This window comes from Rhipicephalus microplus, chromosome X, assembly GCF_043290135.1.
Source record: "Rhipicephalus microplus isolate Deutch F79 chromosome X, USDA_Rmic, whole genome shotgun sequence".
Lineage (NCBI taxonomy): Eukaryota > Metazoa > Arthropoda > Arachnida > Ixodida > Ixodidae > Rhipicephalus > Rhipicephalus microplus.
The window spans coordinates 291,030,519-291,050,340 of record NC_134710.1 but is presented as its reverse complement, the minus strand read 5'-3'; positions in this window follow the sequence as shown (position 1 = coordinate 291,050,340).

Genomic DNA, 19,822 nt, shown 5'->3' with positions numbered 1-19,822 from the left:
TCATTGACATGGTATATATTACTGTACCGCAAGGGCTTTTTTCATTACGGCCGAGTTCCTATAAATATTCATTTTTCCTACAACCTAACGCACCAATAGGCACAATCTGAAAAAACGAAAAATGACAAAATGCAGTTGTGTGCTTTTAAACTTCAGAAGCGGCATGTACAATTCCCATGAGGCCCCATGCGTGCTTATTTATCTATGATTTATCTTTGCGGCCAACTTACACAACTATAGGAGCAGTGGTAAAAAAATAACAATCGGAAAACAGGACTAATATAACGAAGTATGTAATTCTGCTAATTACGTAGTAATAGTTATGAATAATTTTAAACTATATGAATAGTTACAAAACATTTTGCAATAAAAGGTATGATGTTGCATCCTATTACGCCACCGTCTCGCCCTCTTCCCGGCATCACCTGATTTGTTTCTTGAGAATTGTAAAATTACTAACAGAATATGACTGCGTTCATCATCTATAGCTACGGAGAGCAAGCAAATTAAAAAATTATGACAGAATATTACGTTCCTTGTCGCGTGTCGAACGCTTTATTGAGGTGCGCGGCCGGTAGTTACCAAGGAAATCAGCGCGATAGAGGGCGAAGCTAACTCGCGAGTAGGTCCTCTAACAGGCATTGCACCAAGCGCTCAAAGCACCATGCTTCAAGCGAGGAGTTGAATGGCTGTTTTGCTTAGCCGCTATTCCCGAACATTATAAATAGAACTTTATTTCAATTAAACAGTCATCTACAGTCATAAATAAAAGAGACTGTATCGTAAAAAAAGGCACAGGCACAGGGACAAGAAAGGCAAGAGGACTTCACGCTGGCTAATAACATGAGCGTTTATTTTGTGTGGAAAAATATATACGCCTAGTATAGCGAAAAAAAAAACAAGGTGAACAAAATGGAGGCACTGTCCATGTGTCTCGACTAGCAGATGAAACTGCAAAATTCAAGGATGAAGAATATTAATCTACTTGTCGATGAGTACGATGGACGGTGTGCTAACACACGATGGCTCGATAGAATGAATCATGAACGCTTCATATATCTCCCGGGAACGTAATTCAAGATACCCATGTAAGATGCACATCTGTTCAAAACTCTTTTCCCGTGTGCCCGCTCTGCTTCTTACTACGAAGCCATGCCAACAAGCTCAAATGTATACCCTTTTAAAGGAGACTGCTCATTGCCGGGATAGTTACATTGTAGCGACAACAGTTAAGAATCTCGTGTCATTAAATCATACTCATTCAGCCCTAACCATTAGCTCAAATTTTATTATTTACTTTTGTTAATTTGTAACCTACTCCAGATCCCAATTCAGTTCTTAAAGGAAGGGCCCTCATTTTATGTACTAAACAGGAAGTCCAGTGCAAGATATCAATGAAGTTGGCCCAAGCAATATACAAAACATGAAACATAACGCATAAAGGGCCCTCATTGTGTTATGGTGAGACCGAAATACATAATTTGCATTTCATGACGACAGAGGCTTGGAACAAATGAGGCGCAAATGAAGCTTTGTCAAAACAGTGGCATATATACTCAGCATTCCTGAGCAGAGATTTTTGCAGTTCTGGCTCGTTTCAGTGCGCAACGCGTCCATTGCTGTGTTGAGCGGCATCGCCATCGCGGTCGGTGGCGTAACTGATGGACATAAACAAATAAAATGAAAAGAACCCGCATCAACACACACACCCACGGCCGAACGGCATCTGAACTCGGGGTCTCTGCGTGGTAGTCGCCTATTGTACCACAGGGTCACGCTGCTTTTTTTTTCTTTTATCACCTAGTTTACAGAGCCATGCTAGTGCTCGAAACTCATTTGTAAAAAGACCCTATGCAGGCGTCATGTCGGGCAAGGAATTGCGTTAAGCTATGCAATATAGCGTGGCGCAGAACAGCAATATAACGACCTGTTATCTCACAATGCTAATTTGCGCAATGAGTACGTAGTTCAGGGCTTCGCGCCCACTGCAAAGTGCTCAGCCATAATTCTTCATCGTTATCAGCCAAATGCAGCATCAACAAAATGCACACAATACCTTATAGATGTGTAGCGGGTACTTCGCTTATCATCAGAAAGACGAAAAATGGCGTACTGGGGTTGCCCTATATTTAATAAAAATTATAATTTATGGCGTAATCGATACCTTGCGAAAGGTCGAAATTTGGAAAAGAGTTGGCCTTGCCGCAACGCGAAGCTCCGTTCAGAATTTGCATAAGACAGTATTGTAGTCCTCGAGGAATTTTCTCTTTTGCTTTCGCTAAAGAACTACGTCAACGCAGCAAGGCCTCCCAGTCTTAAGAATTGCACGCATTTCATGGAAAGCTTGCTCTAGCATATAATTCGTTATTACGATTCGATGGCACAATTTTTTATAATAAAAAGAAGAAAAAGAAGGAGAAGCCAGGGAAGTTAAGAATACATATGTGTGGTTGCTACGCAGGACGAATGAGAAAGGGGAGTGGAGAGATGAGAGTGAGCGGAGGGGAGGAATGAGCAACAAATGTGTGTGCATATTGTGGTGCCACTATGCCACGTGCAAAGGCCGGCAGCCGTCAAAAACTACCAAAGTTATTTGATGGCCATGTGAGCCGGCCAGCCGGGTGACGGCCCTCTGAAGCACCTGCACAGACAGCGGCCGATCGTCATATTGTCGCAACGCATCAGAAAGCGTTCGTCTTTTAGAGGGAAAGTGAGGGCAACAAAATAGAAAACCACCGATGTATTGTTCGGTACCGCAGGCCTCGCATGCTGCCCTGTTGGTCACTTCAATTAACGTTATGTATGCTTTCGTGAAGGTAAGCCCCAGCTAAAGCCCACATAGAAGCGAAGCTTCACGTCGACGAAGTACGGATGGAGGTCGGAGTTCCAACGTGTGGTTCATTTGGTAAAATCTTTTGTGTCATACGCTTGGCGTGCATGGTTCAGACGGAGCTCGGCTATACGCCCCAGATAACGACGCTGCTCTGCTGCATCTGCCCTTAAAAATGAAGTCGTTACGGCGTGCTCTTATTCATTAGATCTGCGACCTACGTTGCCTGCCGCGCAGGGGCGGCGCCAGGATGTTTTTACTGGGGGGGCAACCACGAAAAGTGAGTTCCTCCGGGGGGGCAAGCTAGCTCTGCTCCTACTAGGTTTTCAATATATGCTTCCGGGCACTTGGGTGGGCATAGGGGGGGCAGGCGAGAATTTTGGGGGGGCTCCAGCCCACCCTTGCCCCCCTCTGGCGCCGCCCCTGTGCCTGCGTAATAATCGCGTCTGATTTCACAATGACGAGGTATACCACTGAAATTTGACCTCGTGCAAAAGAGTGGCTACTTGGGCTAGTTGGTATTGCATTTTTGAGAGAAATATATTTCCTTAGTGCGCAAAGAACGTTTCAGAAGGAAGATAGAGCAGAGAGATAGGACAGAGCGCACACTTACAACCAATTTTATTGCACAGATGGCAGGAATATATACATACAGTCAAGAGGGCGGGGAGATCACGCACAGAAGAAAGGACAAATGATGGCGCATGCACCAGACCGCCTTATTCCAGTCTTAAAGTGAACACTTGACTGAAAAGGTACTTGTATTCATTATCCGACAGATTGACGGACGGGGCACTCACACACTCATTTCCTGCTTTGTGAATAAAAAAAAAAACTTCATATATTTCACGTGCCCTCTTGTACTTATATCTTGCCATTACTTGGCATTCATCAAGCTTCGGCGTGCACCCACACTTCGCACAGTGACTTGCCAAATGGCTGCCCACTGATCCGTGCATAATGTTTGCGTGCTTCCTAAGGCGATCGTTTAGACAGCACCCCATCTGACCGATGTAGTATCGACCACATGATAAACAAATCAGATACACAACGCCTATAATACATTATACAAACATCCTAGCGTGCTTCGTATTGCACCCGACACTAAAAGATCCTTCGTAACTCTTTTACAAAAAGAGCTCAGCTTGTTGTTTTTTTTTGCGGTGAAGACAACCGTTATTCCTTTTTTCTCAATGATTCTCTTTAGGCAGTGCGAACATTTGTGCACATAAGGAATGGCGGACACTTTCGGCTTTGGCTGCTCCTGAGAAGCGCACCGTGCATGCTTGCCCTGCTTTAATACATTCAGAAGTGATTCTGCTATGCCCGAGAGCAAGTGATCAGCAAAGCCTGCTTTCTTAAGTATGTTTACTTGACTACCAAAACTGCTCTGAACCTCGTGATGGCAAGACCTTGAGAGTGATGCCATCATGCATGCTTTGGCAATTACTCGCTTAACAAGCTTGGAGTGTGCTAAACTAAAGGACAATGGGGCTTTCTTGGAGCAGGGAACGTATTTCCAGCACACGAATTCTGGCAGAAACATAAGCTCCAGGTCTAAAAATGTAAGTCTGTTATTGTCCGGGAACTCCATCGTCAGCTGCAGCTTAATCATGTTCTCGGAAAAAAAATTCTAAAAATCTCGTCGGCATGCTGCCTTGCTTCCCACTGTTCTGCACTATAAAAGACTAAAAAGTCATCAACGTAGCAAAGAACCTTAACGGCATGTGTCTCAGCAAGCCTCACTTGTATGCGTTTGTCATAACGAGCTAATAGAATGTCCCTGAGTACTGGAGCTAAACATGACCCAATACACACGCTTTGTCTTTGAATGTACCATTTGTCGTTTCTCGTGACGAACGTTCACTGGAAATAAAAGTTCAGAACTTCAAGAAAGCTATCTACGTCAGTTCCACAAAGTTTACAAAAAACATTCTCACCATATCGCTGGATGCACTCTTTCACCTCCTCGCACAGAATGGCCTGAGGTAGGGAATAAATTAAGTCCTTTACATCCACGGAAAAAAGCTCAAGCACTTTGGGGACACCTATCACGTAGAAAGTCTGGGACGTCCTGGGGTTTTCTTACGATGAATGGATCTTCAATGGTCAGGGCTGTAATATGCATTTGCAGGCACCTTCCAAGAAGTTTTTGCCAGGAGTCACGCTCCGATACGATGACTCGAAAAGGACACAGTTTCTTGTGGGTCTTGGCCGTGAAGAAGACAGAGAGGCTTGTACCTTTGCACGTCCTCACCGACAGGGCCAATCTAGTGAGCCCCGCTATTTCGCACAGCTTCTCAGCTTCTCGCTCTACCTTAGCCGGAGCTACTTTCGGAAGTTCTCTAAAGTTCCTTGATAAGGCTGATACCACCTTTTCTTCATAGAGTGGTTTTGCAAGCAGGACAAATCCTCCTTCTTTGTCAGACTGGAGTAACTTGATGTCCACTTTTTTAAGAGCAGACACGACATGCCGAACTTTTGAAGTTCCTTCTCTCATGGGCTCCTTGAGTGCCACTATGGTAAAAGAGTTAACTACGAAGGATCTTTTAGAGTTGCGTGCAATACGAAGCACACAAAGATGTTTGTAGAGCGTTGTGTGTCTGGTTTATTTCTTATGTGGTTGATACTACATCGGTCAGACGGGGTGCTGACTGAACGATCGCCTTAGGAAGCACGCAAATGTTATGTACGGATCGGTGGTAGCCATTTGGCAAGTGACTGTGCGAAGTGTGGGTGCACCCCGAAGTTTGATGAATGCCAAGTAATGGCAAGATGTAAGTTCAAGAGGGCACGTGAAATATATGAAGCTTTTTTTACTCGCAAAGCAGGAAATGAGTGTGTGAGTGCCCCGTCCGTCAATCTGTCGGATAATGAATGCCCTTTTCAGTCAAGTGTTCATTTTAAGACTGGAATAAGGGGGTCTGGTGCATGTGCCATCATTTGTCCTTCTCCTCGCCCTCTTGACTGTATATATATATATATATATATATATATATATATATATATATATATATATATATATATATATATATATATATATATATATATATATATATGTATATATATATATATATATATATATATGTATACATATATATATATATATATATATATATTCCTGCCATCTGTGCAATAAAATTGGTTGTAAGTGTGCGCTCTGTCCTATCTCTCTGCTCTATCTTCCTTCTGAAACGTTCCCTGCGCACTAAGTATAAGCATATTTCTCTCAAAAAATTGACCTCGGGGCATTTTTCTTTGACGTGGCGATGAAGCTTGGCAATCTCGCGCATACGCTGTTCGCAGAGTATCGTCAGAGAGCTTACAGCGTATATTGTGACGCCGGTTTCGAAACTAAAAACAGGGCCCATTTAGCTCGATCTGTCAGAGCCTCTGGGACTTCCTACGACACTCTCTGACGTACCAAGAGTTTGCCTGAATTTGTTTATTGAATAGCACAAAAGCTCCTGCATGTTTAAAGGACTGAAAGTGATCTCAAATTTCACAGTAAATACTTCGAAGGTGCATGTATCAGTAGAATTTAACGCGTGAAACCATAAAATGGAAGGAGTTGCATTTTAAAATAGGTGAACACTTTAGGTGAATACTCCTAAACACTGTTTGCAAGCTCACTGTTGGGATCCTCGATTCTCTCTCTCTCTCTTTATTTATCCATGTGTACATTACACATTTATGGAACACACATAAATTTAAGCGAAAAAATTTAAGAAAAGAAAGAAGATTATGCATCTGCTCTCATTTACGTGATGTAATAGTTCCTTTGTCATTAGGTATACGTGCAAGCATACAAAAGAAACATGTCGAAAGAGAGATAACTAAATGAAAGGAAGGCAGGAAGGTCGACCAGAATTGTAGCATCCTGTTGGTTACCGTGCACAAAAAAAAGGGAAAGAAGGCGTGGGATAAGTATCCCAGAATACTGAGGGAGAGAAGAATCTTGACAAGCTGACCACTGTGCACCAGTAACTTAATAGTAGAAATCCATGCGCTTAACGCATTTACTCTCCACTCGCGTCGTAATGTATCTACATTCATTTCGATGAAATTTGGTATTGGCGCACTTCAGCCTAATATATTAGCCAATTGGTCATGCTTTCGTAAAGTTCATTTTTGTTTTCTTTTTTTATGTTGTTTCAAGTGCCTTCAGAATTCCTAGCAGTGATTCCACTGATTTTTATATGCCTTCTAAGGTATTTCTCCAACGCATATTCCACAGAGCAACGTAAGAAATGGAAGTACAAGAGCGGTATTTTGGTGAAGGTGGAACCGCATTTTCACATCGTATAAAAGCTACGTGAAGATTTCCTTTCTACTTTGTTCCAGTACATCTCATGGTAGAGCTCGCGTCTTCGATATCCATAATCGAGGACCTCCTATTGCGGTCAAAAAATGACCATAGCTTAGCTACGCGCACCGAATGGTGACGCATGTTGGAGCTTTTCCTTCAGAGCCGAACGGAAATGGGCAGAATTTTAAAGAACGCAGTGCTCTCCGACAGCTCCGATCAGTCACAAGTTCATCGGAGTGTGTACCTGGTCGTTTGGTAGTCGCGATGTAACTTGTGTCTTTTAAGTGTTTGGTTGTATAAGCAGGGAGCGCTGCGACTTTTTGAGTGCGCCGACATTGAGCCGGTTAGTCCGCAGCAGCCGTCTCATCTTGCGCCAGAACACAAGAGAGGGATCGCGAAGAGTGATCGCCTCACGCAGAGCTTCACCACTCCTGATCCCTATACGCATCTGCGAAAAAGCTACATATACAAGAAGTGCTTTCTTGCGAATTCAACCTGGCATCAATTCCGTCCGCATCCGCGCCGTTGCGCGGTTATAAGCTAGCTCCCTGGAAAGCGCGGCATCATGTGAAGCTAAGATCGAGAAGCACTAATGCTGAATTCCACTATCCCCTTTCGGAAGTGAAGCGAATGGATGGAGTAGACAAGCAGATAGAGCAAAGGAAAGAAAAAAAGTGAGGAAACTTAAGGAATGCGAGGACACGAAAACAGAGGTCATCGTTTGTTTTTTACTTTTGATAACGCTTCAGTTCTATGTGTGAGCTTTAATAAAGGGGTGACAAATCTTTTCTTCCCGTCACGCAAGCTAGAATTGGTCTAGACGCCGGCGCGCGTGAGACAGCTAGCGTCAAAAGTGCATTAACCAAGCTCGAGCGGGTGCTAGCTGCCATCGCAACGTTCGAGGCAGTGCAGCAAAGAAAATGAGTCACAGCTTGTGTCGCTGTTTGTTTACCCATTACCCACGCAGCACGCAGCATGCGCCCTACACACACACACACACACACACACACACACACACACACACACACACACACACACACACACACACACACATATATATATATATATATATATATATATATATATATATATATATATGTGTGTGTGTGTGTGTGTGTGTGTGTGCGTGTGGGCATTCTTTATGCACTTTTCAAATATGCATTATCATATTCGTCATCATCCGTCTGGGTCTCTATCCTCATCTTCATTGGGTGTCACCACAATCATCATCGTGTGTGTGCGCGCTCCGTCTCAGACTGCCCGTTCGCTGCTAAGCCCTTGGGCTGTTGGGCTGAATAAATGCTCTCAACCCAGACGTCATACGTGGAGGAGGTGAATTTTCGGTCCTCGGTCCTCTCCCACCTCGCTCAACTCCCTGGAGCTTCATTCAGGCCGCCGTTTGCACCCTCTGTCCGGCAGCATGTCACAGAACGAGGCTATCGGCGCTGCTGCCATCTCTACCCCGCCGTCTTTAGCAGCGACTCTTGTTTACGTACACAGCCACCAGCGTGATCCCCCTCTCTTCGCCGGTCTTTGCGGGGAAGACGTGGAGGACTGGCTCGACGAGTACAGCCGCGTGAGTGTTGCTAATCGCTGGGACGATAGCGCCAAGCTCCAACCGCAACGTCCAACCGGATATTGGTGACCACCACTCCATGTCTCATGGCCATCTGCGTCACCTGATCCGGGACATTATACGCGAAGAATTGCTGTCTATGGGCTTCACACCTCCTTCACCGCGTTCAACACAGTCTTCGCGAGTTCCTTATCGTGACCTCATTAGCAATGAACTTACATCCCTGACCGGCTCTGATCTCGTACAGCCACATGTTTCTCACCCCATATCAATCTACGCTCAAGTCGCTGCCGTACCTCCGAGCAACGCACACGTGACATTGTCACAACCATCCTACGTGTCGGTTGCTGCCGCTCCCCCGGTCAACTACCATTCGATGCCCTCTGACCCTTCTTCGGCCCACCTGACCGCGCTATCTCCAGGTGCCCCTAACGCCTCCTACTACCCACCCTGGCACTCGTCCCGCCCTGTCTGCTCTTACTGCGGCTATCGCGGCCACATATCTCGATTCTGCTGAAAGTGCCAGCAAGATTAGCGTCGGGGTTACGACGTGCGTGAACGGCATTGGCCCACCGGGGCCTCTTATCAAGGTCAGTGCTATTCGTCTCCTCCGCACCGGTCTCCATCTCCACCGGCATCGAATGCACTGCGGAACAGCCGTAACAAGTGATGGCGCTCGCCTTCGCCCTTCCGAGGTTCCTGTTCTCCACTTCGGCCGGCCTCATTGTCCTCTAATATTCATTCGGAAAACTAACTGATGCAGTTTGTGGAGAAGAAACTGCATTCGAAATTAGAACTGAGATTCCTCCATTAGGCCCGTGTAGCATGATTTGTGTGGAAATGGAAGGAGTGCGTGTCAATGCTCTGGTGGACACGAATGCGGCATTGTCTGTTATGCGTGTTGATTTAGGCCAACGTCTGAATAAAGTGATGACCCCTTACAATAGACCCACGTTAATTGCTGCCCAGGGGTATACCATTCGCCCTTCCGCTTTCTGTACAGCCCATGTTTTTATTGATGGTATCCATCATCGCAATCCGTTCGGCGTCCTGACTGACTGATCTCACCAATAAATTTTAGGATGGGATTTTCTCTCATCTGCCTCTGCGGCTATTTTCTGTGGCCAACTCGTCGTCCACCTCATCGACATGGACTGCACGCTCAACGACTACCCCCAGAGGCCATTTCGTTTGACAGCTGCGGAGGATACCGAATTACCACCAGGTCAAGAGTGAAGTGTAACTATTACCTCGAAAGACATCAACCATGGCGACGTCTTGGTCTCACCATCATTTAGTTGCGTCAGCAAAAGGCATCGTCCTCGCTTCTGGTGTGGTTCGCTTTCTCAATGGTTCCGCACTTGTCCCCGTTGTGAATACAACAGCTGAAAAAATTTCGACTTCCTCAGAATACGAGAATGCGTGCGTCGTGTCACTTCATGTCGTCTCCTCTAACGACCACCCTAGTGGTGAGCCTGCATCTTCTTCCACATTTGCTGCAACCATTAGTGACTTGACACCCTCAAAAGCGCGACAGCTGCTTGCTTTGTTGCTTACCTTACCACGTGTATCCTGCTTTGTGAATAATTATCGAAGAAAACGTAGCTGACATACTCAAACGAGAGCTAATTCACCCCTCATCTAGCCCTTGGTCGTCGCCTGTGGTTCTGGTTCGTAAGAAAGATGGCTCCGTGTGCTTTTGCGTCGATTACAGGACGCTTAACAAGATCACTCGCGAGGATCTGTACCCAACGCCACGCAGTGATGACGCCCTTGATTCTCTACAAGGCGCGAAATACTTTTCCAGCCTCGACCTGCGTTCCGGATACTGGCAAATTCCTATGCACGAATAGGATAAAGAGAAAACGGCATTCGCAACCCCCGATGGTCTGTACGAATTCAACATTATGCCTTTAGGGCTGTGCAACGTGCCCCGCTACTTTTCAGCGCATGATTGATATCGTGCTGCGTGGCCTCAAATGGAAGACCTGCCTCTGCTACTTGGACGACGTCGTTATTTTTTAGTGAACGTTTCCTCAGCCCCTGCAACGTTCGGATGACGTTCTGACGTGCCTTGCTGCCACTGGTCTCCAACTTAACACAAAAAAATTCCGTTTTGCCACAAAAGCTATCAAGGTTTTGGGCCACGTCGTGACCAAAGAGGGAATTCGGCTGGATCCGGACAAAATTTCTGCGGTGCTTCGCTTTCCACGCCCTGAGAGGCCGAAGGAGTGGCGGAGTTTTCTTGGTCTCGCCTCCTATTTTCGTCGTTTTATACGCAACTTCGCATCAATAGCGGCTTCCCTGCTTCAGCTTCGTGCTTTCAACGTGTCCTTTCTATGGTCGGAAGAATGTCAAACGGCATTCGGCCTGTTAAAGTGTACCCTCACGTCAGAACTTGTACTCCGCCACTTTGATGGGGCCGTACCGACCATCCTACATACGGACGCTGGCAGCCACGGTATAGGTGCCGCTCTGCTCCAACGCGACACCTTTTCACAAAAGAGAGTAGTTGCAACCGCGACCAATAAGAACTATACCATATCTGAGCACGAGTGCTTGGTGATGGTCTGGTCAGTGCAAAAGTTCCGTCCCTATCTTAATGGCCGTCAGTTCACGATCGTTACGGACCACCACGCCCTGTGCTGGCTTTCCACGCAGAAGAACTTGTCTGGACGCTTGGGTCGGTGGATTATATGTTTACCGGAGTATGACTTCGATATCATTTATAAGTCTGGTAGAAAACACCAAGACGACGACGCCCTGTCGCGCTGCCCACTACCACATACCCAGCTCAGCATCGGTCAAAGTTCGGCCGTCACTTCAACCGCAGCACCCGCGCTCGCCTCAATAGACCAGCTATTCTCGGACGACAAGTGCACACTTCACGCCTGCCAGTTGTCTGATTCGTACTGTAGGCGTATTCTGGACCAGCTCTCAGGAGCTTCCCATCCACCTAACGTGCGGCATCGTCCCCAACTGTTGCGATTTAAGCTGGAAAATGGAGTTTTCTACCGTCACGTCTACCACCCTGATGGTCAACGCTGGGTTCTCGTGCTACCACACTCTCTTTGACTTGACGTGCTTAAAGCCTTTCACGACGACTTGATTGCTGACCGTCTTGGTTTTCAAAAACTCACGACCGCATCCGAAGTCGCTTCTACTGGCCTGGTATTTCTACTAGCATCGCGCACAACGTCGGTTCCTGTGTCCCCTGCCAGCGTCGTAAAATCCAGACATCTGCACCAGCCGGGCCTCTGCAGCCAACTTAGTGCCTCACAACACCTTTTGAGGTTGTAGGCATCGACCTTTACAGCCCTCTTCCTGTCACATCTAGTGGCAAACGATGGATAGTGACCGCTGTAGACCACCTGACATGCTACGCAGAGTCAACATCTGTGTCAAATGCCTCTGCTTCGGAAGTTGCTGACTTCGTTCTACACGCCATCATTCTGCGCCACGGCGCCCCTGGTATATTGCTGAGTGACCGCGGAAGGGTGTTCCTGTCAGAAGTACTAAATGAAGTATTGCGTGCTTCTGGAATAACGCACATGACAACTTCAAACTACAACCCTCAGACGAACGGTCTCACCGAGAGATTTCACCGTACTCTTGCTGATATGATAGCCGTCTACATCAGTCCAGACCACAAAAACTGGGATACCCTTCTCCCATTTCTCACCTTTGCCCACAACGCGGCTGTTCAGCGCACCCCCGGATATTCGTCGTTCGACCTCGTTTATAGACGTTCCCCTACTTTCTTCCTCGACGTTTCCTTTTTCAACATCGACGTCGTCTCCATCTTCCAGCGAGGAATACGTTTCAAAATTAGCCCAGTGTCGCAATCGGGCTCGCATAAACACGGAAGCACGACAGCAAGATCGAAAAGTCATTTATGATGCATCTCATCACCTTGTATTCTTCCAACATGGTGACGAGGTGCTCCTGTTCACACCTATTAGTACACATGGTCTGTGTGACAAGTTTCAGCCACGCTTCATTGGGCCTTACATAGTTGTCGAGCAGACTTCACCCGCTGATTATCATGTGACCCCACTTGTTGTCCCAACTGACCACTGTCACCGCACCACAGAAATCCTGCACGTGAATCGCATGAAGCCTTTCAGGCGACGTTCTCTGTCACATTGACTTGTTACGGCCAGGTTGGCGGCTTCCATGTGGCGGGAATTAGTGTGCAATAGGATGGAAAGGTGGGCTAGTTGGTAATTCATGATGGTTCAGTGAACTGGCAGCGCGCGGTTAAACACAGACACAAAGCAAAGAAGAGGCACACAGCTTGAGCGCTCAACAACTGGTTTATTCTCACGTTTGAAGGACATATAAGTACACAAGTGTGCGCATGTCAACAGTAATAAGATGATAGTGTGAGCAGCAAGCATGGCATTCAGTCGAAGCACTTGTCTACAAATTATCAATATAGATAAACTCACAGTCAAGTAGTGATAATGACGGATGGCTAATACAATGATTCTTATTTCTAGAAATGTGATAGATATGCTTCGGAAATTTCACGCGTGGTTTGAAGCGGATGCCGGAAAAGTACACTTATTTTTTCCTACCTTACCTTAGCCACTAGACCACCGCGGCGGGGCCACGAGTGGTTTTGTCGCGTGGTATTTTTCATATTTTGCGAGCATTTGTAATTAGCAGAAAACACTGAAACCTAACAGATATGAAGTTCAAAACTGTCTAATCGGACGTTTTGCAAACCGATCTTCAACTTTCTCATTGAAATTTTGTTATCTTTCTTCGTTTCTTGAAAAGGTACCTAATTAAACATATTTAATTAAACAATATTTGAGAACACTGAAATAATCTCTGAATAACTACAGTCAACGGTGAAAAACATGCGTTTTGTCGCGTCGTAATTGTGTTCCAGAATATTTTCAAACTCTGGCTCAAGTTACGTGGTGGGACACCATATATATATATATATATATATATATATATATATATATATATATATATATATATATATATATATATATATGTGTGTGTGTGTGTGTGTGTGTGTGTGTGTGTGTGTGTGTGTATGCATCGGCACGCGCAACAGTTTCCTCACGTGCTGAGCAATTCCGTTGGACCACGACTATTTGTTAGACGTCCCGATCAGATCCAAACTTCGAGACGCAATATGGAACGTCCCAAGGATAACGAACGATGATGGTAAATGTCCCGTCAATTTCATTTGATTAATATTTGATACATGTCTGCAGAGGTATATTCGGGAAGGCACAATTCGGCAAAGAATACTTTGGCAGACTGGCTATGCTAAGACCTTTTAAAGCGCCCGTCGCGACTACAAGACATTGTTCTGTGATTATTGGCTATTAAAACATTGCTACACGTTGGATGCTTGTTCGAAATATATGTTTCTCGCTACGTGGCACAGTACTGACGCGATGTAAACAATTTTCCGATAGCCAGCCTGTCACTGTGTTGTCAGAGATGCAATTGACGCAATGGACCTTCACAACGTGTGGCATTCCATAACTGGAAAGAGCGTAGTGCACGAAGAAGCATGTAGAGCAGAACCCTCATTACATAGATGGCGTGCATGCCGTGTAGAATTGTCTTCAGTGGTTGTAGTCCCGCTGCAGCACGTCACGAAAGAACAGGATTGGTGGCTGTGCGTAGGATAAATTTTTTTTACCGCGTGCTTGAGTGTGCTAAACTCTTGCCTAAGCTTCCGCAATTGCACTTAGCTCAATTTAACTGTTGCGCGTTCACACACAGTCAGCTCATTGGCTTCAGCTTTCACGTTTCTTCCCTTTTTATTAAAATCTCATCTCCCAGCATTGATGACTTTTCAAAAGCTAGAGATGCAGTGATTAAGCCACTCGTTGAGCTCGGAAGTAAGTTTTTGTATTTTTCGGTCTTTGTTAGCGCAAAAGGAATGTGCGCGAAGCATGCCGAAGCCAATGTTAGTTTTTTAACAAGCTAAGGAAATATGGTACGCCATTACGGTACTGTAGAGCACCTCCTTTCTTGCTCGTCATGCTTAAACCGTTCCATGACGTGCATCCTTGGACGACAGGTTCCTCGTTAACAATGCGTAGGCTCACAGGTGACATTGAGCTATGCCAACTCCACAGTAACTTCTGGCTTGGGGTTGCCTTCACTGAAACAGGGAGCAGCAAAAACACAACGAGCGAGAAGGGTGGCGCTGTACCACTACCATACTGTATTTACATACCGTGCTTTAGTGACTTGCTAAATGAGTCTAATTTATCTCCTTCAGAGGTAAACGTGCATACCATTACTAGACGGGATGCGTTTACTTTTCTTAGAAAGGTCGGCGCTGAAGAAGCTGCAAAGTCACCGCGGGCCTTTTTTGTTCCACCATTTTGTCTTTTCTTTCCAGTGGTGCCATTGCATTTCTCTTTGAGCATACAAAGCCAGCTGGGAGAGTCAGTTGGCCACTCGCTTTTATTGCTTGTCGCTTCAGTCAGGCTACACGCGTCACTTGAGTTCGCCAGAACTTTTACACTGGCGGTGAGGCACGTTACCGCATAGTGCTGGTACAGGCAATCTGTAATGACAAACGTCCGACTCAGCATAGTATGTGAAACGATTTGTGTGCAGGTCACGCTTCTGTAGTGGAGTCCACGACCACACCGAGACACCGAGAGCATACGAGTCGAAGCCGAGTGTTCCCCTCTACCTTTCATGTGATTTGCGAAGCTAACGTGTGTACGAGAAGCAAGCTGAGCGGCTCTTCCACCCACTGTGGAACGACCGTCTGCGATCGATCAAGGAAGGATGTCGTCTATAACATGATGAGCCGGGTGCGCTTGCAAAACAGCAAGAACCAGTTCTAGCAAGTGATCCAGTGTCTGGAATTGTTGAAAGTGCACGCAATACAAGAAATAAATCAGATCCAAGCACCGTGATACGGCGCGATAAACACTGGAAACACGTTGGTTTGTTGTCAGTCTACTTGCTGTAGGATTGTACGGAGTGCAGTGCTAGAAGAGATAAGCGCAGAGTCTTAGCAGGTCGTCCGCTAGATACACAGCGGACTGCAAGAAGTCAGTTCACGTAGCCGACTATTCAGTGGTTACCTGTGAAGGAACACGGGAAAGAGCCGCTAGGACAGTCGAACACTAGCACATCACTAGCACAGATCAAATATTTATGGTGGTGTCAGGGTTGGCCAATGCCACTCGCGGCCATAGCGACGTCGTCACAATATTAAGAAACAGACCGACTACGTATGCAACATCACGAAATCAAGGCTGCTGAGTTTTAGGCTCTCGCTGTACAGTGAGTGAAAAACAATTTTGAACATCAACACCACCTGCTACGACAACGGCAACATACAAAAGAATGAAGGAGTAGCAACAATTGGCAAAACAGAGTGATGGAAGCACTACTGGGAAATAGCTTAGAATGAGAACAAAACAAAGATCGCAGCTTACTGCATCACCAGCAGAGCAGTAGAAAAGAAAGTATAGAGAAATGGTTATTTTAATACATTAACTTTTTTGTGTTGGTGAAAAAATAGATGAACATGTTGTGGTAAGTGTTTTCAGCAAATGCATAGACATCATACTCCGGACACTACACAGAGTGCTAAAATTAGTTTGCTCCTTGCCCTATAGCTGCTGTCGTTATTTTAATTAGTTTTCTGCTTTCCTTATTAGCAGATAAATCTCCCTTGCTGCAGAGAATGCATACCCGCAATCGTCTCTTTCGGTTGGAGCATCAGGAGCAAAGTTCACAGTGACAAGTGCCCCGCCGTGGTGGTCTAGTGGCTAAGGCACTCGGCTGCTGACCCGCAGGGCGCGGGTTCAAATCCCGGCTGTGGCGGCTGCATTTCCGATGGAGGCGGAAATGTTGTAGGCCCGTGTGCTCAGATTTGGGTGCACGTTAAAGAACCCCAGGTGGTCTAAATTTCCGGAGCCCTCCACTACGGCGTCTCTCATAATCATATAGTGGTTTTGGGACGTTAAACCCCACATATCAATCACAGTGACAAGTGCCACAGAACGAATGTCGTGCTCAGCCTAACTTCTTGCGGCTGTGTTTTCGTTGAGGGCAAGTCTTCGATTGAACGCTCAACGCTCTGTTGCTGATACAGAGATGACATTCCAAACACGAGGCTTCAGTCGAAATGATGAGCACCACTTTGTCAATGGCTGCGGAAGGTTCGAAGGCAAGGCGCACTCGTACTCTTTGTTACAGTGAGCTACTGCCCTTTATAGTGCTCGCGAGGTGGATCAAAATCGTGCTGCCTATTCCATGGTTCGTGTTACTCCGCTAAGCTTGCCGCAAAGTTATTGTCGTTCTTTAGCTGCACTGAATGAGCCTTAACAAACAGCATTGTATATTACGCATGCTATCAGCTTCGTTTTTTTAAATACAACTTAGAAGAAAACACACAACCCATTCTAGATGGTGTTTTCACATCTTCAGATAAATTACAAAAACAGGATAACGTTCAGTGAATTAGCAATTGTGATAATAGCTAATTAACACGATAACACTAGATGAACGGTGCTTTCTATCATTACCTTCAATGTGTCTTCTCCAGGACGCATCACGCCAGCCGCAGTCATCTCCTTAGTCTTTCTCCGCACTGTTTTTGACACGTGCCCCGCCACGGTGGTCTAGTGGCTAAGGTACTCGGCTGCTGACCCGCAGGGCGCGGGTTCGAATCCCGGCTGCGGCGGCTGCATTTCCGATGGAGGCGGAAATGTTGTAGGCCCGTGTGCTCAGATTTGGGTGCACGGGAACCCCAGGTGGTCTAAATTTCCGGAGCCCTCCACTACGGCGTCTCTTATAATCATATAGTGGTTTTGGGACGTTAAACCCCACATATCAATCAAGCACTGTTTTTGACACGTCACCCCTTTGACTTCGCTGTGTATCGCCTGGTTTAGTAGTTATAGCGCTCAAATGGTATCCCGAATTTCGCGGAATAGATTATTATTATTATTATTATTATTATTATTATTATTCCACATGGTTGAAATGATGACTCTGTTCAGCTGGCAGCCTGTTTTAGTACGCTTCTCAGTTGCGTTCATGTTCAGGCTGACTGGAGCTGCCAGCCTGGCTTTCGCGAAATCAGTCGCGTGGACCTCATTTTCATAAGCTTTGGTGTTTCGGAGCCAACTTAATGGTAATATATTGAGTTTCACGTGCGGAAACAATTGTGAGGCACGTTGTAGTGAAGTGCTCCCACAAATTTAGACCATCTGATGTTGTTTCACGTATACTGACACCGCGCAGGACACGGGCCTCCAGCATTTTGCCCCCACCAAAATGCAACAGCTGGGGCCAGGATCGAACCCGTCACCTTCCGGTTAACAGCCGAGCAGCATGACCCCTGATCCACCGCGGCGAACGTGGGAGCAGACTTCTCGTCTTTCTCCGTGCCGCTCTGGTTCTTTTGGAGAGTGGCAGTTGGAAGAGCATTTTCAATTACTCCAATGTAGCATCCGACCCGATCCTGGCTTTCGTATTCAAACGACCGGAACACTTTATAGCAAAGCGTGACATTCGAGACGCATGCGCACATACGCACGGCACCTCGAGCATAGCGATTACCTGCCTTGTGCCACCGAAAAAATCGCAAAATATTAGTAGGCCATCAAGCACCGCACCTTTTTTCACTTCGACTCACAACACTCTCGTCAAAGATGTCACCGCGTCAAAGCCAGCGATGAAGCAGTCGTTCGAAAGATTCTGAAAGTCGCAATTAATTAAAAACTATTCAATGCTTGCCTTAGGTTTTCCTCAATTGTGACGGCAAGCTCGACCTACTGCACTTTCGTAGTGACGTTTTGTTGCATGATTAAAAAAAAAACGTTGGCAGATACGTACTGTGGGAATCGATAACTTGCGATGCACCATTGAGGAAGATTAATATGTCACTTTAATTAAATAAGCATAATGCTACGAGGCGGACGGATGTAGTACACAGTAAACACAAGTAGAAATGTTATGCGCGCTCATGTATCTAAATAAGAAGCAAGTATGTTGTTTATACTCACGCAACGACGGCACGTCTAACGTTTCCAATACCAGCAGTGGTAGGCTGATACGTACGTGACATGCACGTCGTGATTCGCATGTTAGGATCTGTAATTCATGTTCGCAATACAGTGACGCCATTCGATTCATACGGAGGTGTATATCGAGCTAGGGAACTGGCTACAAGCGCGCAATGAGCGTGGTATGTAATTTATACCGTACATAACTACCACATCATGATTATCATGTTTGCGCCTGCCATTTGTATTCGTCGTCAATTCACGTCACGTAATACCAAATTTGATATATGTGAAGTAAGCGAAACAGCCAAGAGCACGCTATGAGCGTAGCATGTAGTCATGTTTTACATGCCACGCATGTCATCATTATCATGGCTGGACGTGTCCCTTACCTTCGTCATCCATTCTCGTCATTCATCCAATTTAGTATATCTGAAGCTAGCGAAACAACTGCAGGTGCACCATGAGCGGGGAATGCAGTCATGACTTACATGACATGCATGTCATGAACTCCACGTTAGGTTTGTCACTTAAGTTCGCCATGTAATCATGTCATACCATACAGGTTTTGCAATATGTCATGTGAACGAAAACACGGCAGGATCAGTAAGGCCATGAAAGGTAAATTATGACATTCATAATAAACTTGTCATAATTTTCATGTTGTGACTAGTAACTTATGCTCATCATACAGTCATGTTATGCCGTACCAATTTTGATATCAATACCATTAACGAAACGGCAGGGAGAGCTATAGGTCATAGGCGGCTAGCTAGCTAGCTAGCTAGCTAGATAGATAGATAGATAGATAGATAGATAGATAGATAGATAGATAGATAGATAGATAGATAGATAGATAGATAGATACGCTTATATGCGCTATAGTTCTCCAAAAATGTTTCGCATTTGATACACTTGAACGCGATAGTGATATTCTGTCCCTAGTGTGTATTTGAAACACTTAGCGCATAGTACCTCTTCGAACTTGCTATGCACCAACTATGTGACCTTAAGGGAATAGGCGTGGTGATGTGTGTGCCTTTTGTACTGAAGGACAGGCCATCAAGTCATTATGATAATCACAT